The sequence below is a fragment of the Mustela nivalis genome, assembly GCF_964662115.1.
Source record: "Mustela nivalis genome assembly, chromosome: 9".
NCBI classification, from domain to species: Eukaryota; Metazoa; Chordata; class Mammalia; order Carnivora; family Mustelidae; genus Mustela; species Mustela nivalis.
Genome location: NC_139028.1, coordinates 9,180,037 through 9,206,939, shown reverse-complemented (window position 1 = coordinate 9,206,939; position 26,903 = coordinate 9,180,037). Strand labels below are relative to the sequence as shown.

Here is a 26,903-nt window from a genome sequence, read left to right as displayed (position 1 = left end):
CAGTAGGTTACAGTGTATATGCTTTTGCCAGACGGTAGTGCTGCCGAACTGTCTTTCTTGATGCTGCTTGCATTGTGCAGTTCAATAATTTGATTTCTTGAGCGTAACCCACTGAAGTTGTAATGTTTGAAAATGTGCATACAGGGGGCCTGGGTCGCTCAGAGGGTTAACCTCTGCCTTCGGCTCAGCTCATGATCTCCGGGTTCTAGGATTGAGCCTTGCATTGGGCTTTCTGCTCAGCGGGGAGCCTGCTTCCCTCTCTCTCTCTCCCTGCCTCTCTGCCTACTTGTGATCTCTCTTTATGTCATATAAATAAATAAAATCTTTTTATAAAAATGTGCACAAAAATGTATGCATATCATTACTCTCTCATGTCTGTATTCTCCCCCTCCCCAAAATCATTCTGTCGTCCTCTGAACCCAATCCATTCTTTAAATGTTCCTTCTCAAACACACACAAAAAAACAAGAAGCAAAACAAGGGCTCCTTGTGGTTCAGTGGTTAAGCATCTGCCTTTGGCTCAGGTCATGATCCAGGGTCCTGGACCTGAGACCCACGTTTGGCTCCCTGCTCCACGGGGAGCCTGCTTCTCCCTCTGCCTATGTCTCTCCCTACTTAACTTCTCTCTCTGACAAAATCTTAAACAACAAGCAAAACAAAACCCTTCCCTACTATTCCCCATTCATTCCCAAAACCACACATCTCTCTCTGCCTAAAAAAGGCAGCCAGAGCTGGAACCATGACCAATTTCCCAGTCGATCCTGAGCTCTGTTCATTCTGAGCTCTGTTTCCCCATCATCACTCTTGCCACAGTGTCCGTGGGCCAAACACGATGAATGAACCCACGAGTCCGAAGGCACATTTGAACGGGCCCCACTTCCCCCATGAAGATCTCTGGATCCGGAAGGCACCAAGGAAGGGTATCCTAAATGTCTCTGTGGGTGTTAGGGTAACTGGCTATCATCCTACAATTATGAGAAGTGACAGGGGCTGCCGCATCAACACGTCCAGAAAGACTCCCCCTGCCCCCCTTCCTTCCCCACTCAGCAGAAAACATTTCCTTATAGAACCATGCAGGAGTCTGCATCAGGCACTGGAGCAGGGTTCTGAAGACAACAGAAGCCAAGGACCCTCCGTTGGTCTCTCACCCGTCCTAGTTACTAAACTGTTGCCTCTTGTTGGGAACTTGGCCTTGAAGACTGCAGTTGCTGCTGCTGGAGCTGGGGCTCTAGTCCCCCATTTCTGCTCTGCCCGCCAGTCAGTGCCAGGTTCTGCCACTCGGGGCACTGGCGGGACGCTGCCTTCCTGGGGAGAGAGAGGCACCTGCTGTCGGCTTTGCTGCCTGTGGGGTTCCCCTGTGGCCACAGGGGTGCTGGCAGAGAACCCCCCCCCCCCGGGACAGTGCTCCGTCCCAGTAGCACCAGTTCCCAGTAACAGGTGACTCCATTCTTGGTTTTTCCAACACTCATGGGCACCACGTCATCACTCCTCACCGGCCAGCCAGAGCTCAGAGCCCCAGCCAAGCTGTGCTCCCTCCGTGGACATCTGGCACCCAGGGCCAGGGGGCCCTCCTCTGAATTTCGAGGTCTTCACAATTTCAACCTTTCACTTCTGTGCCTTCAGTCCTAGGGAGTGGTGGCTGCTTAGGGAGTCACGTGTTGACCCCTATCGTTAGGATTAATGACTTCAATCTAATGATCCATTCTTACATATCAAGTTCTCATTCTATCAAATTCAAGTGTCAGGTGCGGTTTCTGTCTCTTGACGGATGACTGACTTATGCAGTGGTCATTTCAGCGAATGACCAGGGATCCAGGATGTGCCCAAACTTAAGGATCCATTTCCCCAAGCAGCAAACTGAACATTTGACGAGCCCCTGCGGTGCCTGGGGGGGGGGGGGGGGGTTCCTCCCCCGCCCCAGCAACGGGAGAGTGCGGTCTCGTGGAAAAGTCCACAACAGGCACCCAAGGCACAGTCCTTGGACCATTGCTTTCCTCGTCCTCCAGACGCAAGCTCTGTGAGGGCAGTGATCGGTCTCCTCCCTGGCTCTCCCCACAGGGCTGTTGTTTATCTGATGGACAGGCGGACAGGTGGATGGATGAGTGAATTAAAAAAAAAAAAGTGAGCACTTTGTGCAATTTTAGCTGACAGCACAATTAACAGTACCAAGGGTTTCCCTATAAAATGAAAATTCAAAAATCTAAAGTGGAAAATAATCCCTTTAAAAATGTAGAGGTGGAGGGGCACCTGGGTGGCTCAGTGGGTTAAGCCGCTGCCTTCGGCTCAGGTCATGATCTCAGAGTCCTGGGATCGAGCCCCGCATCGGGCTTTCTGCTCAGCAGGGTGCCTGCTTCCTCCTCTCTCTCTGCCTGCCTCTCTGCCTGCTTGTGATCTCTGTCAAATAAATAAAATCTTTAAAAAAAAAAATGTAGAGGTGGATTCCCCATATCCCCTCTTCTGTCCCCTGAATTTCTGCCTCATCTGTTTTCATGCATCCTTGCAAGATCTTTAGGGCCCTGGTTCTGGTAACATTATTAATTACCTTAAAACATCATTCAACTGTAGCAGTTTTGGCAATCTTATTATCTCGGAAGGACAAGGAGCAAAGATTAGTTGTTTTATCATTTAAGTAATGAGATTTTTACACTTCTCTAAAGAGATTTATGAGAGTAATTAGTCTAAGCAGGAGTTTCCAGCAGGAGCGTTATTAGGTGTAATAATTAACCTTAGTGGGGCGAGGTACTGACTAGTGACTTAGTGATCACTGAGGAGGGCATGAAATTTCAGTTTCAGGCAGATAAATGTATTACTAATAACTATTTAATAAAACACTACATTATAAAATTGCCAATACAGAGCAGGAAGTATCAACAAGTTACATGTATCTAAGCATTAGCTGATGTTTTTTCTTGTTCTTCAAATGCAGCTGGGGGCAGCATGAAACACTGGGGGAGCCCAGGGCTTGCAGTTAGCTCCCGCCACTGCCACTGACCCGCTCTGTCACTGTGGGTGAGTCATCCAGACGAGGAAACCCGGGGTGTCATCAGCTGCAAAAGAAGCAATAGAACAGGCTCCTTCCAGCTCTGGCCATCTGCAGATACAGAAGACGGAGACATTGTTTCAATCAGACAGTAACAGTTACTGCCTAGTGACCCAGAAATGAACTGAGCCTGATAGAAAGTAAAATGTAGGCTGTGCTAAGTACCTGCTAAGTGCTGTGTTTTTGTTTTGTTTTGTTTAAGATTTTGTTTGTTTATTTGTCAGAGAGAATGAGTACAGGCAGACAGTGACAGGCAGAGGGAGAAGCAGGCTCCCCGCTGAGCAAGGAGCCCGATACGGGACTTGATCCCAGGCCGCCGGGATCATGACCTGAGGCGAAGGCAGCTGCTTAACCAACAGAGCCACCCAGGTGCCCCAGTGCTGTGGTTTTTCATAGATGCCATCTTATTTTAATTCCTTCAAATGGGAATTGATGTCCCTATTCTGTAGCTTAGGACACTTGGGAAATTTCAGAAACTTGTATAGTAGGTAAGGGTTTGAGCCCAACTGAGTATGTTCAAACACTAGTTCCATTACTTAGTGTGTGACACCTGTCATTGGGTGTAGGTGACCCTATCCCTTCGGATCACTGAGAAAAAGGAGCTCACAAACACAAAGTTCTTAGCCAAATACCTAGCTTACAACAAATCCTCTATAACTGTTAATGATTATCACTACCATTATTGTGATTATTTTTGAGATCGTAGCTATGAAAGTCCAGACAAGGTTTGAACTTAGGTCATCTTGACTATAAACCCCATGTAGACTCAGTCATCCCATCCTGATAAACTCTGAGAATTTGGGAAAGTTCTTATTTTAATTGCTATTTTTTCCTATTTTGAAACCATATTTTATGCTATAGTATGCCAACAAGCATTGGCTTTGTGATTCGTTATAAAATACAAGAACATGTCTCCACACCGCCTCACGTTCCATTAAAACAGACTGTGTAGTCGGTCGTCTGTTGTTCCTATTTCCCAGACATAATATGGTCAGTCCTTTAAATGGCATTTTTAAAACTCAATCTAGAATAGAACTAAAATTCAGTTCTTTGGTTTAACAAACCATTGATAACAGCCTTGAAATGAGAAGCCTCGTTGGGGGTGTGCAGAGGGGAGGAATCTGAATGCTTCCATTGTTACCGCTCTTAGCACTTAGCCAGTGTCCAAACATTGGCTCTAGTCTTTGCTATTTTAGATTTTCACACAAGCAACAAAACACAAAATTATTAGAGTATTTATATTCTTCATCTTCCCAAAAGTGATACTAAAGCAGATTGTATTATTTTTTTCCAAAGATGAAAAATCTCTCCCATCTATACACTTTTTTTTTTTCTTACAATGTGACCTTGACCTTTCTCCTTCAAGAGATGGGTTTTATCTTTCCTCCTTGTGAATCCAAGGGAGCATGTGTCCATAGCAGAAGTGATGCTATGTGACTTCCAAGGATGAGTCGTAAATTCTCCAACCTTGCCTAACTCCCTAGTCTTCATGGAAACTTTCCCTTGGAACTCTACTATCAGGCCGCAAAGAGGCCAGGCCATCAGGGAAAGATCATGTGTAGGTGTGTAGGTGTTCTGGTCATGACCCCAGTCAACCTCGAGGGCCAGACACAGGTCTTGAGACCAATGGGCTGGGCTCGGTCAGGTCCATGTTAACCAAGAAGCCAGTCACAGAACACTTCGGATTTCTTTGGTGTCCTTTACTGGTGGGTTGCGATTATGTTACCGTACAGTCCAGCCAGGAAGAAAGTTAATTACGCCCTTAAAAAAAAAAAGAACAGGACATTGTATTTACCATTTGTCAGAGCTCTGGGTCCACCTTTGCAAGAGTCGGGCGAAGATGTTTGAGTTCTAGCACTGTCCTAGACAGGTGCTTCTCCATCAAGACCATTTCATGTCCGGAGCGGCATAAACAAAGGAATTAGAGTAGTAAAATGCTATTTATTTTCACTGCCCTGAACTTTCTCCTCTGATCTTTGCCTCTCACATACTCAGGGCCCTCCTGTTAGCGTCTATTAAGCCTCAAGGGAGAGTTCAAGCAAAGAACGGAAAGGGGGGGACCCCCAGCTTTAATCTCTATAAATTCCATCCAGTAAAAGGACTTTCTCATGGACATTTTAATAGTAGGTTAATAAACTATGGTTACAGGGGGAGGAGTCAAGATGGCAGAGAAGTAGCAGGCTGAGACTACATCAGCTAGCAGGAGATCAGCTAGATAGCTTATCTAAAGATTGCAAACACCTGCAAATTCATCGGCAGATCGAAGAGAAGAACAGCAATTCTGGAAACAGAAAAACAACCACTTTCTGAAAGGTAGGACCAGCGGAGACGTGAATCCAAAGTGACGGGAAGATAGACCCCAGAGGGAGGGGCCGGCTCCCGGCAAGCAGCCGAGCAAGGGAGCACAAAATTGGGACTTTTAAAAGTCTGTTCCGCTGAGAGACATCACTCCAGAGGCTAAACCGGGGCGAAGCCCATGCAGGGTCAGCGTGGCCTCAGGTCCCGCAGGGTCACAGAAGGATCGGGGGTGTCTGAGTGTCGCAGAGCTTGCGGGTATTGGAACGGGAAAGCCGGCTATAGAGACAGAGCCACAGTAAGCTTGCAGCTCGGGGTTACCTTGAACGGTCGCAGGCTCGGTGAGCTCGGAGCACGGCCGGAGGTCAGGCAGACGGGAGTTACTGGGTGCTGTTCTCTGAGGGCGCATGGAGGAGTAGGGCCCCGGGCACTCGGCTCCTCTGGGCCGGAGACCAGGAGGCCGCCATTTGTATTCCTGTCCTCCGGAACTACGGAAAACGCTCAGGGAACAAAAGCTCCTGAAAGCAAACCCGAGCGGATTACTCAGACGGGCCCCTGGTAAGGGTGGTGCAATTCCACCTGGGGCAAAGACACATGAGAATCAATACACCAGGCCCCTCCCCCAGAAGATCAACAAGAAATCCAGCCAAGACCAAGTTCACCTACCAAGCAGTGCGGTTTCAATACCAAGGAGAGCAGCAGAATTCCAGAAGAAGAGAAAGCAAAGCACGGAACTCATGGCTTTCTCCCTGTGATTTTTTTTTTAGTCTAGCAGTTAAATTAATTTTTTTCTTTTTCATTTTTTTTTCCCTCACCTTCTGGGAAAATTTTTTTTTTAACTTATACCCTTTTCTTTTTTAACGTTTTTTAACTAGTTTATCTAATATATATATTTTTTCTTTTTTATATTTTTCTTTGTTCGTTTTTTTTAAATTCTTTTCTTTTTTTTTCTTCTTTTTTTTTCTTTCTTCCATTTTGAACCTCTTTTTATCGCCTTTCTCCCCCCTCACGATTTGGTTAAAGCATATTTTCCTGGGGTTGTTGCCACCCTTTTAGGATTTTACTTGCTCCTTCATATACTCTTATCTGGACAAAATGAAAAGACAGAAAAATTCACCACAAAAAAAAGAACAAGAGGCAGTACCGAAGGCTAGGGACCTAATCAATACAGACATTGGTAGTATGTCAGATCTAGAGTTCAGAATGACAATTCTCAAGGTTCTAGCTGGGCTCGAAAAAGGCATGGAAGATATTAGAGAAACCCTCTCGGGAGATATAAAAGCCCTTTCTGGAGAAATAAAAGAACTAAAATCTAACCAAGTTGAAATTAAAAAAGCTATTAATGAGGTGCAATCTAAAATGGAGGCTCTCACTGCTAGGATAAATGAGGCAGAAGAAAGAATTAGTGAAATAGAAGACCAAATGACAGAGAATAAAGAAGCTGAGCAAAAGAGGGACAAACAGCTACTGGACCATGAGGGGAGAATTCGAGAGATAAGTGACACCATAAGACGAAACAACATTAGAATAATTGGGATTCCAGAAGAAGAAGAGAGAGGGGAGCAGAAGGAATAGTGGAGAGAATTATTGGGGAGAATTTCCCCAATGTGGCAAAGGGAACGAGCACCAAAATTCAGGAGGTTCCGAGAACGTCCCTCAAAATCATTAAGAATAGGCCCACACCCTGTCACCTAATAGTAAAATTTACAAGTCTCAGTGACAAAGAGAAAATCCTGAAAGCAGCCCCGGAAAAGAAGTCTGTAACATACAATGGTAAAAATATTAGATTGGCAGCTGACTTATCCACAGAGACCTGGCAGGCCAGAAAGAGCTGGCATGATATTTTCAGAACACTAAACGAGAAAAACATGCAGCCAAGAATACTATATCCAGCTAGGCTATCATTGAAAATAGAAGGAGAGATTAAAAGCTTCCAGGACAAACAAAAACTGAAAGAATTTGCAAACACCAAACCAGCTCTACAGGAAATATTGAAAGGGGTCCTCTAAGCAAAGAGAGAGCCTATAAGTGGTAGATCAGAGACAATATACAGTAATAATCACCTTACAGGCAATACAATGGCACTAAATTCATATCTCTCAATAGTTATCCTGAATGTTAATGGGCTAAATGCCCCAATCAAAAGACACAGGGCATCAGAATGGAAAAAAAAAAAAAAAACCATCTATAAGTTGCCTCCAAGAAACTCATTTTAAGCCCAAAGACACCTCCAGATTTAAAGTGAGGGGGTGGAAAAGAATTTACCATGCTAATGGACATCAGAAGAAAGCAGGAGTGGCAATCTTTATATCAGATCAATTAGATTTTAATCCAAAGACTATAATAAGAGATGAGGAAGGACACTATATCATACTCAAAGGGTCTGTCCAACAAGAAGATCTAACAATTTTAAATATCTATGCCCCCAACGTGGGAGCAGCCAACTATATAAACCAATTAATAACAAAATCAAAGAAACACATCAACAATAATACCATAATAGTAGAGGACTTTAACACTCCCCTCACTGAAATGGACAGATCATCCAAGGAAAAGATCAGCAAGGAAATAAAGGCCTTAAACGACACACTGGACCAGATGGACATCACAGATATATTCAGAACATTTCATCCCAAAGCAACAGAATACACATTCTTCTCTAGTGCACATGGAACATTCTCCAGAATAGATCACATCCTCGGTCCTAAATCAGGACTCAACCGGTATCAAAAGATTGGGATCATTCCCTGCATATTTTCAGACCACAATGCTCTAAATCTAGAACTCAACCACAAGAGGAAGTTTGGAAAGAACCCAAATACATGGAGACTAAACAGCATCCTTCTAAAGAATGAATGGGTCAACCGGGAAATTAAAGAAGAATTGAAAAAAATCATGGAAACAAATGATAATGAAAATACAACGGTTCAAAATCTGTGGGACACAACAAAGGCAGTCCTGAGAGGAAAATATATAGCGGTACAAGCCTTTCTCAAGAAACAAGAAAGGTCTCAGGTACACAACCTAACCCTACACCTAAAGGAGCTGGAGAAAGAATAAGAAAGAAACCCTAAGCCCAGCAGGAGAAGAGAAATCATAAAGATCAGAACAGAAATCAATGAAATAGAAACAACAACAACAACAAAAAAAAAAAACAATAGAGCAAATCAACGAAACTAGGAGCTGGTTCTTTGAAAGAATTAATAAAATTGATAAACCCCTGGCCCAACTTATCAAAAAGAAAAGAGAAAGGACCCAAATAAATAAAATCATGAATGAAAGAGGAGAGATCACAACTAACACCAAAGAAATACAAACTATTATAAGAACATACTATGAGCAACTCTATGCCAATAAATTTGACAATCTGGAAGAAATGGATGCATTCCTAGAAACATATAAACTACCACAACTGAACCAGGAAGAAATAGAAAGCCTGAACAGACCCATAACCAGTAAGGAGATTGAAACAGTCATTAAAAATCTCCAAACAAACAAAAGCCCAGGGCCAGACGGCTTCCCGGGGGAATTCTACCAAACATTTAAAGAAGAATTAATTTCTATTCTCCTGAAACTGTTCCAAAAAATAGAAATGGAAGGAAAACTTCCAAACTCATTTTATGAGGCCAGCATCACCTTGATCCCAAAACCAGACAAGGATGCCATCAAAAAAGAGAGCTATAGACCAATATCCTTGATGAACACAGATGCGAAAATACTCAACAAAATACTAGCCAATAGGATTCAACAGTACATTAAAAGGATTATTCACCACGACCAAGTGGGATTTATTCCAGGGCTGCAAGGTTGGTTCAACATCCGCAAATCAGTCAATGTGATACAACACATCAATAAAAAAAAGAACAAGAACCATATGATACTCTCAATAGATGCTGAAAAAGCATTTGACAAAGTACAGTATCCCTTCCTGATCAAAACTCTTCAAAGTGTAGGGATAGAGGGCACATACCTCAATATCATCAAAGCCATCTATGAAAAACCCACCGCAAATATCATTCTCAATGGAGAAAAACTGAAAGCTTTTCCGCTAAGGTCAGGAATATGGCAGGGATGTCCATTATCACCACTGCTATTCAACATAGTACTAGAGGTCCTAGCCTCAGCAATCAGACAACAAAAGGAAATTAAAGGCATCCAAATCAGCAAAGAAGAAATCAAATTATCACTCTTCACAGATGATATGATACTATATGTGGAAAACCCAAAAGACTCCACTCCAAAACTGCTAGAACTTGTATAGGAATTCAGTAAAGTGTCAGGATATAAAATCAATGCACAGAAATCAGTTGCATTTCTCTACACCAACAACAAGACAGAAGAAAGAGAAATTAAGGAGTCAATCCCATTTACAATTGCACCCAAACCATAAGATACCTAGGAATAAACCTAACCAAAGAGGCACAGAATCTATACTCAGAAAACTATAAAGTACTCATTAAAGAAATTGAGGAAGACACAAAGAAATGGAAAGATGTTCCATGCTCCTGGATTGGAAGAATAAATATTGTGAAAATGTCTATGCTACCTAAAGCAATCTACACATTTAATGCAATTCCTATCAAAGTACCATCCATCTTTTTCAAAGAAATGGAACAAATAATGCTAAAATTTATATGGAACCAGAAAAGACCTCGAATAGCCAAAGGGATATTGAAAAAGAAAGCCAAAGTTGGTGGCATCACAATTCCGGACTTCAAGCTCTATTACAAAGCTGTCATCATCAAGACAGCATGGTACTGGCACAGAAACAGACACATAGATCAATGGAACAGAATAGAGAGCCCAGAAATAGACCCTCAACTCTATGGTCAACTAATCTTCGACAAAGCAGGAAAGAATGTCCAATGGAAAAAAGACAGCCTCTTCAATAAATGGTGCTGGGAAAATTGGACAGCCACATGCAGAAAAATGAAATTTGACCATTTCCTTACACCACACACAAAAATAGACTCAAAATGGATGAAGGATCTCAATGTGCGAAAGGATTCCATCAAAATCCTTGAGGAGAACACAGGCAGCAACCTCTTCGACCTCAGCCGCAGCAACATCTTCCTAGGAACATCGCCAAAGGCAAGGGAAGCAAGGGCAAAAATGAACTATTGGGATTTCATCAAGAGCAAAAGCTTTTGCACAGCAAAGGAAACAGTTAACAAAATCAAAAGACAACTGACAGAATGGGAGAAGATATTTGCAAACGACATATCAGATAAAGGACTATTTTTTTTTAAGATTTTATTTATTTATTTGACAGAGAGAAATCACAAGTAGATGGAGAGGCAGGCAGAGAGAGAGAAAGAGAGAAGGAAGCGGGCTCCCTGCTGAGCAGAGAGCCCGATGCGGGACTCGATCCCAGGACCCTGAGATCATGACCTGAGCCAAAGGCAGCAGCTTTAACCCACTGAGTCAGTGTCCAAAATCTATAAAGAACTTAGCAAACTCAACACTCAAAGAACACATAATCCAATCACGAAATGGGCAGAGGACATGAACAGACATTTCTGCAAAGAAGACATCCAGATGGCCAACAGACACATGAAAAAGTGCTCCATATCACTCGGCATCAGGGAAATACAAATCAAAACCACAATGAGATATCACCTCACACCAGTCAGAATGGCTAAAATCAACAAGTCAGGAAATAACAGATGCTGGCGAGGATGCAGAGAAAGGGGAACCCTCCTACACTGTTGGTGGGAATGCAAGCTGGTGCAGCCACCCTGGAAAACAGCATGGAGGTTCCTCAAAATGTTGAAAATAGAACTGCCCTATGACCCAGCAATTGCACTACTGGGTATTTACCCTAAAGATACAAACGTAGTGATCCAAAGGGGCACGTGCACCCCAATGTTTATAGCAGCAATGTCCACAATAGCCAAACTATGGAAAGAGCCTAGATGTCCATCAACAGATGAATGGATCAAGAAGATGTGGTATAGGGGCACCTGGGTGGCTCAGTGGGTTGAGCCGCTGCCTTTGCCTCTGGTCATGATCTCAGGGTCCTGGGATCGAGTTCCGCATGGGGCTCTCTGCTCAGCAGGGAGCCTGCTTCCCTCTCTCTCTCTGCCTGCCTCTCTGCCTACTTGTGATCTCTCTCTGTCAAATAAATAAATAAAATCTTAAAAAAAAAAAAAAGAAGAAGAAGATGTGGTATATATACACAATGGAATACTATGCAGCCATCAAAAGAAATGAAATCTTGCCATTTGCGACAACATGGATGGAACTAGAGCGTATCATACTTAGCGAAATAAGTCAAGCAGAGAAATACAACTATCATGATCTCCCTGATATGAGGAAGTGGTGATGCAACATGGGGGCTTAAGTGGGTAGAAGAAGAATCAATGAAACAAGATGGAATTGGGAGGGAGGCAAACCATAAGTGACTCTTAATCTCACAAAACAAACTGAGGGTTGCTGGGGGCAGGGGGGTTGTGAGAAGGGGGTGGGATTATGGACATTAGGGAGGGTATGTGCTTTGGTGAGTACTGTGAAGTGTGTAAACCTGGTGATTCATAGACCTGTACCCGTGGGGATAAAAATATATGTTTATAAAAAATAAAAAATTAAAAAAAAAAAGAAACTATGGTTACAGTTCTCTGGTGTTTTAGTATATGTTTTTCTTAAAACCCTCGGCTGCGGTGCCTGGGTGGCTCAGTGGGTTAAAGCATCTGCCTTTGGCTCAGGTCATGATCCCAGGGTCCTGGGATCGAGCCCCGCATCGGGCTCTCTGCTCAGCGGGGAACCTGCTTCCTCCTGTCTCTCTGCCTGCCTCTCTGCCTACTTGTGATCTCTATCTGTCAAATAAATAAATAAAATCTTTAAAAAAAAAAAAACCCTAGGTAATCACAGAGCATGGTGACAGTTAGGAAAGTTGATTGGTCTATGAGGGAAACCACTTGGGACACTAATTTGGTCTCTGGTGAAGGTTTCTCTCTCACAGAGTCAGAAGGGGAAATGCTGCCATGGAGTTCTTATCTCTCTCAACAATTTTATTTCTGTATATGTTTGCCTTTAACAAATCCCCTTAACAGGATATTCTCAGAAGGACTGCTATTGAAAATGTAACTTAAAATCCCTTTTGAGAGAGGTGTTTTCAGTGACCTACAGTAGACAAAGCTGCCAGTCCGCCTTTAGTAGGCACGTGTGTCCGTGCAGTTAGTGGGGATGTTTCAGATCAGGAAGAAGTGCTTGGCATTGTCCACCCCCGCCCCGGTGTCCGACCGAGGTTACTCCGCAGAGGGAAAGAGAGTATATAGTGTGGGCAACTTCTCCAGGATTTGATCCTTCAGAAACAACTGGCTGCAAATGACTGGTCATTCCAGGACCTGAAGTATACAGCTGTGGTGCATTGAATTAGATGCGCCATTCTGAGAGCAAAACCACAAACCCTCGCTGAGACACCCCCACCCCCACCACCCCAAGACACCAGCAGGTCAGTCGGGAGCTAAGGCGTTTCATCACCCTAATTAATTTAGGGACGGAGGTAGATGACTCACCCCAAACGGCAATATTCTGAGCAAATTCGGCCACCGGTTTGTTTACAGGCTTGTAAGCAGTCGGTTGGGAAGACGCGTAAAAGAGCAGTAAATGGCGACCCACATGGCTTGTGCACTGGATTAATAGAGCAATTAAAGCTGGTTACAGTGAAGTATTACACAGAACCTAACCATGATACAACAGCCACGGATCTTCTTTCAGACGCTGTGGTTTAGCCAAGGACATTGAAATACCTAAAGGTTACAGGCGCCGTGGTGAACTATCAGTGGCCGTGCTGAGAACACAGGGTTTAAGAAACCCTCTTGCAAGGGGGAAGGACCAATTAATTTTTTCCCACCCAGAAGACGAGTTTCCTGAGATGGAGCATGCGAAGGTCTCTGCTGCTACGAGGAGTCTTAAGGGAGCTAATAATTTGTTCTTATCACGAGAAAGAAACTTGTGAATTAGAAAATGCTTCACCTGAGATGCAAAATGCAAAGGATGATGGGAGTGTAACCGAGACAGGAGACGAGGCATTCACTCTCTTGCAAAGGTGCACTGAGGCCGTGAGAGGGGAGGGCAGGTTTGTAGCCGTTCCTGAACCCCGATCTTTGGAGCCAGATGACAGCAGATCTTAACAAACCCCATCCTACAGATTCTATTCAAAACATGGTGGAATGTGGTCCCCAAGTTTTTTCCATGACTCATTGGCTCCAGCTTTAGGGGTGGGGAGGCCGTGAGTCCAGAGAGAATGGCCTGGGAAGTCCCCTAGTCAGCCTAGTAGTTTGTCAGGATTTCCTTGTGGGTCTTCCTCTCTCCTTAACATGGTAGTGACCGCATCTGGTGTGTCATCCGTGGTATGCAACATGAGGCACTTTTTTCTCCCAACATTGTCTCCATGAAAACCCTTCTTCAATTCCTATTACAGTGTTTTGGAAATTCTCACTCTAGCTGCTCATTAGCTTTCCAGAGGTCTTTCAAAAAACACCCATACTAGTGGTCCTCCTTGGTCTTCTACAAGATAGGAAAAGTAAGGGGAGAAAGGGCAGGCATCCTTCTCAGAAGCAACTGGTGTTGTCCTCTGTATTAGTTTTCACTGGATTTCGGGGTACCATTGATGAGCCATTGATATCCTCTGGGTGGAAGGCGTCCCAGTGGTGGGGCTGCGGAAAGCAGTGTATGGAAAGTCCTGCAGCTGATCTCCCCTTGATAGAAAACTAGATTGGGCTCCAGCCTGACCTCTCCTGAGCCTCCCTAATTCCCTCTCGTGATACCTCTAGAGCACAGTCTTTGGCCCTGAGGCCTACACTCTTGGGTGGCAAAATGGCCCTTTGGCTCCAGTCTGCAGTATGTAACTGAGCAATAGGAAGTTCCACCGTCTTGCACATGCACAAAATGTTGAGTGTGCACGCAGATGGCCCCATGGCTGTCCTTCCTTTCTACTTGCCAGCTTGCTTCATATGTCTTTCTCCTCTCTCCAAATAGCACTAGGGCATGCACCGGCATAGCCTCTGGGTAAGCAGGTTGGACCAGGGATGGTACCCCGAAGCTCTGCTGCTGGGCACCCAATCTCGATAACTCGTGTGGTCAATGCCATTTTCAGTTGGTAGTAGTAGGGTAGAGCATCCACAATGTTCTGACTTCAAAGCCCGAGATCTTTCCTGGAGGCATTACTGGAGATCAAAGGAACAGGAGACGTTGGGGAACGTGTAAGGGAGCAACCCCATATCAGAAGTGTCGGTGCCCGAAAGTAAACACGCCATTAAGATGGCGGCTGGATGCGAGCCAGTAGGTGGAACTGAGGACTAAGGAAGTAGTCCAAAATGCCTCTTGTATCTATGTGGCTGCAAGTGATTGGTTGTACAACTTTGGTATATATACACATGCGCGGGCTGTGAGAGGGGAGATCCCAACAGCTACCCAGAAATAAAGCTTGCTTCGCTGAGGTCTCCTGGTCGTTCTTGCTGGCAATAGCGACAAGTGGTGCCGGCACCCGGGAACCCTCCGAAACCGAGGAGTTCTCAGTGAACGCAACGATCCGGTAAGTGCGCACAAAATTTCAGATAAAAAAGTTCCTAAGTATAGGATGAGAAGTAAGAAAGTTCCTAAGTATAGGACGAGAAGTAAAAAGGTTCCTGGGCATAGGACGAGAAATAATGGGATCAAAGTTTACTAAGATGGAGGGATTGCTGACGGAAGTGCTTAAGGCTAACGACACTCCTCTAAAAACGAAAGCAGCTCGGCAGTTCTTGAAAAAGGTTGAGGACTTCTTAATATTCCTCAATGGGAACATTTGGGGGAAGAACCATAAAACAGTTAAAAATGTTATCGAGGAAGGTATTGAGGTGATGGAGCAGGTCAGAGAAGCCTCTAAGGCAGGATCTAGCAGAGGGGGAGAAAGTTCAGAGGAGAGCTCCTCTGAAGATGAGCTTGGGGAAGCCATGACGCACTTAAAATTAAAAGAGGAATTCCCTAACAAACCTTTAAAGGGAAGGACATACAAAGAAGCCGGGGAAAAAATATGACTCCCTAGTGCCCTCTGTCAGAAGGTCAAGAATTCCTACCCCTGAATGTAGGCCTATAGCGCCACCTGCAGAATGGCCGCCACCATATAACACTTCATGCTCCCGAGGGGCATGCGGTTGTCCAGAATGTAGAAATGCAGGATGGAGGGGCATTACGGACTTTACTAAACCCTCCCCTCTTGCATACCCAGTGTTAGAAGATCAAAATCAACAGAGGTTTCATCAACCACTAGACTTCAAACTTATTAACCTTACCCCAGACGAATGGACTAACATGGCAAAAGCAACTCTGTCTGGTGGACAATACTTGATATGGAAAACTGCTTGGCAAGAGTGTATCTCAGAAACTGCCCGGCGTAACGCCGCGTCAGGGAATCCCCACTGGAATATTGACATGCTCATGGGAGGAGGTCAATTTGTGGGACAAAACAATCAGATTGGGTACCCCCCAGGGGTGTATTTACAGATAGCAGCTGCAGCCACTAGGGCTTGGAAGACCATGCAGGGTTCTGGCGATTTGCAGGGACAACTTTCCAAGGTGTTGCAGGGGCCTAATGAATCCTATGTTGACTTTGTAGATTGTCTGCTCCAAGTAGCAAGGCGCATATTTGGGGATGTGGACCAAGCAATGCCTCTTGTTAAACAATTAGCCTATGAACAAGCAAATAAATGGTGTAGAGAGGCTATCCGCCCTTGGAAGTCTAAGGACCTGATTACGTATATCAAAGTGTGTCGAGACATCACTGATACAGTTGTTCAGGGCCAAGTTATGGCGGCAGCAATAGCCCAAGGGATAAGAAGTTTCAATGGAGGAACCAGGAGTTTTTCCAAGGCTTGTTTTCTTTGTGGAAGGGACGGTCATCTTAAGAGGGATTGTCCAGAGGGTAAAGGATCTCCTAGACGAGTCAAGCCCGCACCTGGGTTGTGCCCTCGTTGCCGTAAAGGGAATCATTGGGCTAATGAATGTAGGTCCCAGAAAGATATTCAAGGAAATGCCCTGCCACCAAATAACTGGATTCGATCCAATGACTCAAAAAACGGGAAGCAGGGCCCCATGCCCCCGGGGCCCGACACAAATTTATGGGGCGCTAACGCAAATGCCCAGGACATGGTATCCTCCCTCGGAGAAAGGCACGCAACCTCTGGATCAGCAGGGCTCGATATCAGAGCAGCTGCCGGAATGGTCCTAACACCGGAGATAGATCACATCAGAGCCCATATGAGCCTACCAGGACCATTATCCGAGGGCAATGCTCTAGCAGACTACAATAGTCATTTCCAACTTATTTGCCCTACCTTAGAACAGGCGAAGCTGTTCCATAGCAAATGGCACGTGAATTCTAATACCTTAAGATATATAGATTCCATATCACCAAAGAACAGGCAAGAGATATAGTAAGGACCTGTGGGAATTGTGCCACATTACTCCCTCAGCCTTCCTTGGGGGTAAATCCCAAAGGCCTTCAAGCTAATCACCTGTGGCAAATGGATGTCACACATGTACCTGAATTCGGGCAACAAAAGTACATACATATATCAGTGGACACTTATTGGGGTATCATAATGGCTACTCCCCTCATGGGGGAGAATTCAAAACAAGTCATCACACACTGCCTACGATGCTTCGCAGATTGGGGTATCCCAAAACAAAGACAGATAATGGACCTGCATATACATCAAAATCTATCCATCAATTCCTGAGTCAATTTGGTATAGTCCATACTACAGGTAGACCCGCCAATCCACAAGGTCAAGGAATAATTGAACGCGCAATGGCACCTTCAAACGATGCTTACAAAAAATAAGAAAAGGGGGAATAGGGGATGACTACAAGTCACCCCGTGATCTTACATCTCTCACCCTTTACATTTTAAATTTTTTGTCCTTGGACCATAATGGTACATCTGCAGCGGACAGGCATGCGGCGGTTACCGAACGCACTCTAGCCCAGGCAAAGTGGAAGGATATACTCACGGGCCAATGGAGAGGCCGTGACCCGGTCCTAAGATGGCACCGAGGTTCTGTTTGTCTTTTTCCACAGGATGCCCAAGTGCCTATCTGGGTCCCGGAGCGACTGATTAGAAGAATCGATCAACATGGCCCGCCCCATCCTGATGCTCGGCCTGATAGCGATCCTGGCGACACCAGCATCCTTTCAACAGATGCACCAATGGGCAATAGTGAAAGCCTGGCTGTTCCCCATGCCACTGACGAATGAGTCCGCCATCCTCCCTCCTGTATACCTACTTTCATTCCCATGCCCGTTTCTATAAATCCTAACGATTTGCCTGTATTGCTCTCAAGACATAAAAGAGACTTTGGGATCACTGCCGGCATTATTGCAGCTGTAGCGGCCTCCGCAGCTGCAGCAACTGCAGCGGCTGTAGCTCTCACCACGTCTGTACAGACTGCCTCCACTCTTAATAACCTAACTACCGGAGTTGCAGGAGCCCTCGCCACACAAGAACTAATTAATGGCCACCTTCAAGCCGGCATTATGATCGTCAATCAGCAAGTAGATCTAATCCAGGAACAAGTGGACATTCTCCAGAAACTATTGACGACCGGATGCATCCAAGCACTTTCTGGACTTTGCATAACCTCCGTGGCCTATACACCTAAATGGGACATGGTCCAATCAATATTATAATTTGACAAGATTGTTAAGACAACAAATATTCACTATTAATGCAACTAAGATTGACATAGCTCCATTAGGGGATTGGGTCTCTGTTGTAAACCAATCACTCTCGTTTGCTAAAGAGTAGGCCAGTATGGGTGCACTATTAATTGGACTACTCCTGGGCTTGATCCTTATGTTCCGCTGTTTTGCATCATTACGTAAACAACAACATAGACAACAGTTGGTGCTAGTACAAGCTTGCATGGCACTGGAAGCTGGTACATTTCCCCAAATCTGGCTGGCAGCGCTAGATCGGTAGTCAATGACGGGTAAGATTAGCTGCATGCACATAGCAACCTAAGCCAGGAGTTCTCCAACCAGGGAGAATTATCCGATGATGGGTAAGCATGTTCATGGCAGCTGACAACCTAAGACAGGCACGATCTCCTGCCTTGCATGCCTAATATAAAAGAAAAGGGGGAGATGTCGGTGCCCAAAAGTAAACACGCCATTAAGATGGCGGCTGCATGCGAGCCAGTAGGTGGAACTGAGGATTAAGGAAGTAGTCCAAAATGCCTCTTGTATCTATGTGGCTGCAAGTGATTGGTTGTACAACTTTGGTATATATACACATGCGCGGGCTGTGAGAGGGGAGATCCCAACAGCTACCCAGAAATAAAGCTTGCTTCGCTGAGGTCTCCTGGTCGTTCTTGCTGGCGAGAGCGACACAGAAGCCAACTCCAGACGTTGCCTTGCCCTGATATGACCTGAGGGACTTGGCATTCTTCTACTGTCAGCCTTGAGCAATTCCTTTCTCTTGTGTTGACTGAAAATGTGGCCCCAAACACTACTTCTCAAGCCGAGAAGCCATTCTTAATTGAGGCAAAACACAAAAGTAGAAACAAAATTTGCCTACCTTGCTAGAGCATTCTGGATAAGGGGTAGACTTTCCTAGGTGGTAGAATGAGCATGTCCTTTGGGGAGACCCTTAATACATCTGATAATCTTTTAACTGTCACAAAGCCATTAATCAGACATAATGTCACAGAGACGGATTCATCCAAGTTTGTTTCAACTGAGAAGAGAATTTGAGGAAGTCGATTAAGAAGCTGCATAGACATGGCTAGGAAAGGGTCGTCTAAGCAGCTTGGCCCTGGCTTCTCTACGGGTCCAGCAGACCAGAGTGGGACTTGGACCACACTTTCAGGGACACAGTGGTGCTTTGAACTCCGTGCCTAGAAAGCCTGACGATCTTGGGGAAGTGGGCCATTCATCACTGTGGAGATGGCATAGGTCCAGGGGATCCAAAATTAAAATTCAGGAAATAGGAGAGGGTAAGAGTTTCCTTTTGACCAGGTGGTGAGCTCTCCCACCACCACGGAGCGCGCCCTTTGGCCTGACGTGTTAATCATTGCCACGCCGTGCTCGGCCAGGGTCACGTTCTCTCTAACAGCACAGCCATCCCCTGACGTGGCTGGCACTGCTGGTCATTTTCACAGGTCACTAATGCTGGGACTTTGGTTTCCCACCCACTGTCCTCTGACCTCTGCATCCTATCCCCTGCTCTCCATTGGCCTCTAATGACCTTTGCCTGAAGACCTTTGCCAAGTCGAGCCTTTGTTGGGGAAGCTCCCGCCTTCATTCAATCTCAGCAGACAGGCTCAGCTCTCTCTCACTTAGAAATAATCAATCATGAGGATATTTGCAAAGGCCTGAGGTGCCAAACTTACTAATTTTATCTGCTGATGAGTTTCCTGGTTTCCTGCTGCTTCATAAACCAGCTTTATCTTGGGGGGGGGGGGGTGAGACCGACTTCTCCAACCACCAGCCTTCGCATTAGAAGGCGGTGTCAGCTCAGTTTCCAGCACAGACCATAAGTGCCCCTCTTAGCAGAAGCTGCTGCTGCTTCAGACAATTTGTCTCTCTTATGGAACTTGAAAGAGTCTATAAACAGCCACCAAATACTCTGAATTTTTTCTTCCATCTCTAACCAGAGTCAGATCAGAATGCTCTTTGATCCAACCCCTAATCATCTCCTGGGACACATACATTTTGTGTCTTTGTAACAGGCGCCTTTGACTTCCCAAACCAGAGCGATGCGGTCCTCACGGCTCTCTGTTCTGTCCGCCTCACTTAGCTTGTAATTCCTGGTCTGTTCTTACAGCACTCTGGAAAAAAAAGGTGTACTCTCTATCTCAGCTCTAAGTTTTGAAAAACAGTATCTAATTAAAAGTAATTTAAATGATGAGTCGTATTACCTCAGTACGTCGGGAGGCAGATATTTCAAAAGGTTACTGTAATCACCCATCATGTTATCAAGAATCTGAATTTCTTCCCTCTTCTTTCTCTGTCACTCTCTACATATTGGGTGCTCTGGTCCGGCTGAAGGTGGCTTCAGGAGCTCCAGCTACGACCTTGAAAATCTTCAGGTAGAGGCGGAGGACCATTTCTTTCCCCAATGTGTGAAAGTTTCCCAAAAGACTTATCATTTCATCCTATTGATGAGACAAATGTTTCCTGTACCCATGGGGTGAACGGAATCAGAGTTACAGATTTGATTAAACCAACATTCTTGTCCTTGAACTAAGAAAGCACCCATAAAACCAAAGCATCTTTAAGTTTAAATGCTGGAGGAGCCCTTAGGAGGAAGGAAACCACCATCTGTAATACCTTAAGCTCCTTAAGTGAGGTCCCCGGACCAAGTGTTCTGATGGAGATAAGCACCCCTGGGCCCCCCCCCCTTGACGTAAATTAATAGACTCTCTGGCATAAGGTCCAGAAACTTGCATCTGAATAAGCTCCCAGGTGACCCTTAGAACCAGAAAGACCCGAGAACCACTGCAGAAACCTCTAGGGCTTCGTCTGATTGGAATGCCTCTCCCCACATTGTCCGCAGAGAGCCCTGCTCTCCGCAGATGCTTAATGGTGTTTAATACTGCTCTGAAGCGGAAGCTTTTTTAATTTGTTTTCTTTTCTATTGTTCTATTTCCAAAAAAAGTCATGTAATTCCTTTACTACTTCTCTAGGATTGAGCACTTCTTTCAGTGGACTGAGGGAACTTAATATACTCTGTTTTAAAGGGCTTCTGCTACTCGATCTTCTACTAATTTCATTCTAAGAAAAGGACTAAGAGGAAATGTGATTTAAAAAAAAAAAACTAGAAGGACAAATAGAAGTGAAAACCAGTTCTTTATTTTTATGAGGAAATCCTTTTCTCTGGGATCCCTTGGATGGAAATTGAATCTAAGTAGATTGGTAGACTTTAGACTGGGGATGAAAAGGAGGTACTAACTTCATGAGACTTGTTAATTTTTGTGATGTTAGTTATTCGATGGCTGCTAGAACATTATTCTCTAAAGAGGGCTGACTGACTGGCCACCTGGAGCTGTCCAAGCCCCTCCTCCATGGTGGGCCACCATCCATTGTGGGACCCCATGACAGAGCAGATAGAATGCCTACACGTGCTGAGAACTGTTCAGGGGCTCAAGGTCTATTCACTCAATCCTTTAACAGGTTGGGGCGTGTGTCCTCATTTCTATCCAGCCCCATTTTCCAGGTGAGGGAACGGAGATCAGAGGAATGGATGACTTCCTCTTCCATCAGGAGGGGGCATTTGACCTCCACATCCGGGTACAGAGACTGTCCCTGCGACCACCACGCCGTGAACGCCTCTCGACCAACGTCACAAACCATGGTCCCCTGCACCACCAAAAGCTTGTGCGGAGTTCTTAAAACATTGTAATTAGTTTGAAACATGGAAAATTCAATAGAACGCATCTTGAAACTTTGAGTTCTGGCCTTAAGTGAAAACTCAAAAGATGAGTGCTGTGAACGCGAGTCCAGCAACACTCCGTGGGGACCAGCAAGCGGATCCAGGTAGAAGCTGCCCCTTCTGTTAGTTTCTCCCACCCCTCCCGCTTCCCGACTGGAGAGTGTGGAATGACAGGTGACTTATTTAATGACGGTAGAGGAAAGATCCCACATCCCTGAGAGGTGGGGTAGTCTAGTGGGTCACACACATGGACTCTGAAGCCAGACCCTGTGGATTTAAACTCCAGATCCAACATCAATTACAATCATGACCATGAGAAGCTCCTTAAACTCTCAATGCCTCCGTTTTCTCACCGTCTGGGGTAACTGACGAAGCTTCCTGTGGGAGACGATCCGTGTCCAAACAAGGTCCACGACCTGATGGAGGCAGGCTTTCTCAGGACCCGGCATGACCCCTTCCTCATCTCCAAAAGCAGGGAGCAGGAGACTCTCCGGCAACCTAGAGTGACCTCTACCGAAGCAGCATTGTTTCATCCTGTGGTTACATCTGGGGACCTGAGACTTGCAGTGCCCTGTGACACCGCGAGACCGCAGAAGGGGTCGTGGTCCCGCCAGCAGTGGCAGTGGGGATGCATATGCAGGTCCACAAGGCCAAAGCCAGGCTTCCTTCCCCCTGCTCCCCCACCTTCAGGCCTACCACATCCCGATAAAGTGCTGTGTTCGAAACCATGTTTGGGTACCTGCTGTAGGAACAAAACCTCTATGTGCTTGTGAGTGGTAAAGCCTGGAGTACGCTGGTCTATTTGACTCGTGCGTCCACTTTTAGGAGGGTGACTGCGGACGAATTGGTTTGCCTCACTTTATCCCATTCTCAAATGTAATGGCCTGACTTCCACTTGACCCACAGGCTCGAGGGCTGCAGACGGCCGTGTGCGGGGCTGTAGGGACTCAGGCTGGAGACGGCCCCGGCTCTCTTCTCCCCGAACCCCCACACAGTGGGTACTAGGGCGTGGGCTGCAGCACCTGGGATGCTACCAGGCCAGCGTGGCACATTTTTCCTTGTGCTTAGGTCACCAAAACCTCTTCGTTAAAACCTCCTCATTCTCCACCAACATGAAACACTGAGTAGTGAAGCCCAGGAAGAAAGCGTCAGGATGTCTAACGCATCCTCGTAGCAACACGGTTTTCAAGAACAGTGCTTGGAGGAATGAACGCAGTAAATAGCAAAGCCCTGCCTTGTCTTGCTGGGTAGACCCTGCACAATCCCACACCGGCACAGGTCCCACGGGCCTGGCGTATACCTGACAGCACCTGGCACGGGCCTTGGCCCCCCGGAGTTCCTCACGGCCTTGCCACCTGCAATGCTCTCCGTCCTTCCCTGCGCTCCCGACCGCCACGGCCCTCACGGCTCCTCCGGACTCCACTGACAGGACGGACACCAGGAGGTGCTGCTGGGCATTTCCCCCTGCTCTGAGTTCCTCATTCCCTCCATTCTGGGTTTTACTAATCACATGTGAAGGGAGAACCCACAATTATGTCCCCTCCATGAGACCCTGAGGTCCCCTGGGACTGAAGACTGTGTCTTTGGTTTCTGCTCCGAATTGTTTTTATTTCTTTTCCTTCTCCGTGTTATGACGTGTGCTCATCACACCAGCATCCTTTCGGGGGAAACGGAAAGATCCCTTCAAACTCTCTCGTATTGATGAAGCCCCTGTTCATTCCCAGTTGGCTTTCCGAGCGCCCCTGCGTGTGTTCCCCTGACTTCCCAGCCCCTGGCACAGTACAGACAGCAGGCTACGGAGACCCCTGACACGCGGACCTTCACGTGGGCCAGGTGTTTGTTTTCATCATCTCCCTGGTGATGAGTTAGGAGCTGCGTATCCTCATTCTCGGACCAGGGGTCAGAGCCCTGGGGTGCAGATAGTTCTGATAAGGTGCCAAGGCTAGTCGGGGGGTTGTGGGGAGAGACCTCAGCCCCCAGAGTTCTGTTTGCAAACCCTCACCCTCCTCCCGCCCGACCACCCCCTGGCCTCTCCGAGCAACCTTGTCACCTGCTCCCTGAGGTGGAACATGCCATCCCCAGCATTTGCCTTATGCTTTAGCTGTCAAGAATTTGTATCTCAGGGCTGCAAATCATTTCAAAATCTAAAGGACTCACCACAACAAAAAAGCCAACCAAACCCAACCCAACCAAGCCGGGTCTCTGTCCTTTCCTCCCCAGCACGTCCTACCATGGTTTTTACATGAATGCTTGCACCCGTGGACTTGTTCAACCTCCTTAAAGATCTGGGGGGAGTGCAAGTTCCTTGCCGAGAAGTGTTTTCCCAGGGAGGTGACTGCTGCTCAGAAGGGCAGGAAGCACGGAGACCGTGGCCTCGGTTTCCCCTTCGTGCTGTGACAGCAAGGCAGGGCTCAGTGTGCGTGTAGCTCCTTCCCTCCTCTGTCTGGCCAGAGACCCTGACATGTTGGATGGATCAAATCAAAACAGTTTTGCACGATCCACAAATGCCTTGCGTCCGTCTGGGACATTCTTTGAAATCGCACAGACCTGTGACCTTGGAAACTGTACACACCAGCCTCCCACAGTCTCTGGCCACAGTCTCTGCTCTTGCTTAAGGCCATTTAAGGTGACGAGGCAACTTGCTGAGAGCTGCCTGGTTTGCTGACAGGGCGTTCCGTCTTGAGTGTGTTGCTAAAATCCAGCCTGATCGAGTTACAAGTAATTAGCGTGCAGCCCATCACCTGGAGTGCCGTTATGCAAATTTGCATGTGGCTCAGCTGCACGGTTTGGACAAATATTTAGCTTCGTCCTAAAGCCTGCCTTGCCAAGAGAAAACAGGCCCAGGGGATTCCTACCCTTGTACATCCCCTGGTTTTGAAACCAGAAGTGAACGAGGCCATGTGTGTCTAGGACACCAACATTTCCAGAGGAAATATCCTCTTACTGGTCCTTCAGGGAGAAGGACGTGTATAGGAATCTTGGAGGAACCTTAAGTCGGAAAAGTCAAAAGTGCTGTTCCCAAGTATGTGCAGGGCCATCTCGTCGACACGAAGACAAACGTGACTTGCATGTTCTCGAAGGCCACGTTGGAAGACATGGGTCAGAGCTGGCTGGTTACAGAGAGGCCGCCACAAACCCATCTGAGGTGGGACATGGCCCAGGGGACCGTGCGGGAAGGTAGACTTCTGTTACCGCTTCCGCATAGAAGGCTGTGTACATTAAATCCGTGAATTTTTATTTCTTGACCAAGTGAATCCGATATCCACTGGAATGTGTTTTTTTCCCCCCAAACTGTCACCCCGGAAGGGTTAAGGTACTGCAGAGAGCCTGTCCTTGACCAGAAGAGTAGGACGACATCTCCCGAGCCCGTGAACCCTGTCCATTCTCCCGAATTCATGCAGCCAGAGCAAATCCTCAATATTGATTCCCGAACTGGTCAAAAGGCATCCAGGCCCCCCCTCTCTCAGGGTGGAAGTGATTACTGGACCTGGGTAACACTTCTGATGAGTAAGAATGTTAAAGTCAAAATGAAAAGGGGACTCGAAATTTTGAGTTGGGGCCATTTAGATTTCTAGGAGTAATTCTGGCTGAGGGCTTCCCCAAAGGCCTCCTCTTCCTGCTCACTGATTTGCAGAGTAGAGGGTCAGCTATTCATCTAACCAAGAAATATTTTCAGTATGTTCTTCTCTCATGACTCAAGCCAAAAATAGAACAAAATACTGTGGTGTCATATATGAAAAGTACAAAGTACTAATTTAAAGGAACACATGTTTGCACCCCAACGTTTACAGCCACACTCTGTGTATGTGTGTGTGTGTGTGTGTGTGTGTACACATACACAGTGGAATACTACTCAGCTATGAAGAATGAAATCTTGCCATTTGCAACAATGTGGATGCAGCTAGAGAGCATGATGTGAGGTGAAATAAATCAGAGAAAGACAAATACCATAGGATTCCACTTATATGTGGAATTTAAGAAGCAAAGCAAATTAGCAAATTGGGGAGTGCAGAGAGAGGCCAACCCAGAAACAGACTCTGAATGACAGAGAATGCACTGCGGGTCCCCAGAGGGGTGGGGACATCGGGGGAACGGGATGGGGATGAAGGAGGGGCGTATGAGGGGCGTAGATGAATGCTGAGTCACTGTCGTATGCGCCTGAAACAGTGCTACACTGTATGTTAGGGGACAGGAGTCAAATGAAAAAGAAAGAAAGAACATGGTCTCCTGTGCCAGAGACGCTCTGGGAGCTCCCAGAACGACCTCTGGGTCTGGGTTCTCGCTGTGACTCTGCCACCCCCAGCTGGGTCACGGGGACCCCAGCCTTCACCTCTTGGAGACAAATGCCTCATCTGCAAAACCAGATGACGGCCAGGATCCCCAAGGGCGGCCGCTGCGATTTCAGCATCTGAGACTCGCGCGGGGGTGGGGGGGCTGGGCAGGTGACAAGCTTGCAGCCCCCACGGCCACTCCAGTCACCCCCCAGTGTTCCCACTCCGAGTCCACGCGCACTTTCTCACTTCCTTTCTGCTTTGCCGAGTTTTGAGATAGTTTGTGCAAAAACATGTTTGCGACCCTCTCATGTCCAACTCCCTGCAGCTCCCTTGAAGGGACACTGCCGGTTATGTGTGGCTGCGTTTCTATGCACAACATGGAGGGGAGAAAACGAAGCTGACTCAGAATAGGGTTTATCATCTGCCGAACACAGACCCCACGGAGCTTTCCGATATCACACGGTGTAGACGCTAATAAAAATTCAGAGTAATTTCTGGAAGATTTGGGACAAGGTTCTCAGGTTGGCTGTCAACTCAAGACCAGGAGTGCAGCCTCTCTGGGCTGGGACAAACCCGCTCTCTGTCTTGTGACATTGGGCGAGTGGCTTAACCTCTGGGTTCTCACCTTTGAACCAGGAATAATAATAAGTCCTGCCTTACAGAGCTGCAGTGAGAGTGGGATGAGAGAAAACACGGCACTCGCCACAGCGCGGGGTACGGAGTAGAGTCTGACAGTGGTCACTGTGGTTCGTGATCTCGGCCGTCCACTGGAGCGGGGACGAGGAGTTAAAATCCTAGGAGGGGAAGGTAGTCAGGATCGTGGATGACCTGTAGAAGGTCACAGAACAGGGCTCTCCTCGTGGTGTGCACCTTCGTTC

The 26,903-nt window shown here is 46.4% G+C and overlaps 1 long non-coding RNA gene across 1 annotated transcript; it reads right to left on the bottom strand.

Annotated features, from left to right (window-relative positions):
- Nucleotides 1-12,957: 12,957 nt before the first annotated feature.
- Nucleotides 12,958-24,294, bottom strand: LOC309841123. The gene is made up of 2 exons (XR_014298954.1): nucleotides 23,982-24,294; nucleotides 12,958-14,504 (listed from the first exon to the last, which is right to left on the bottom strand). It is a non-coding gene; the product is annotated as an uncharacterized lncRNA (long non-coding RNA).
- Between the last annotated feature and the right edge of the window lie 2,609 nt (nucleotides 24,295-26,903).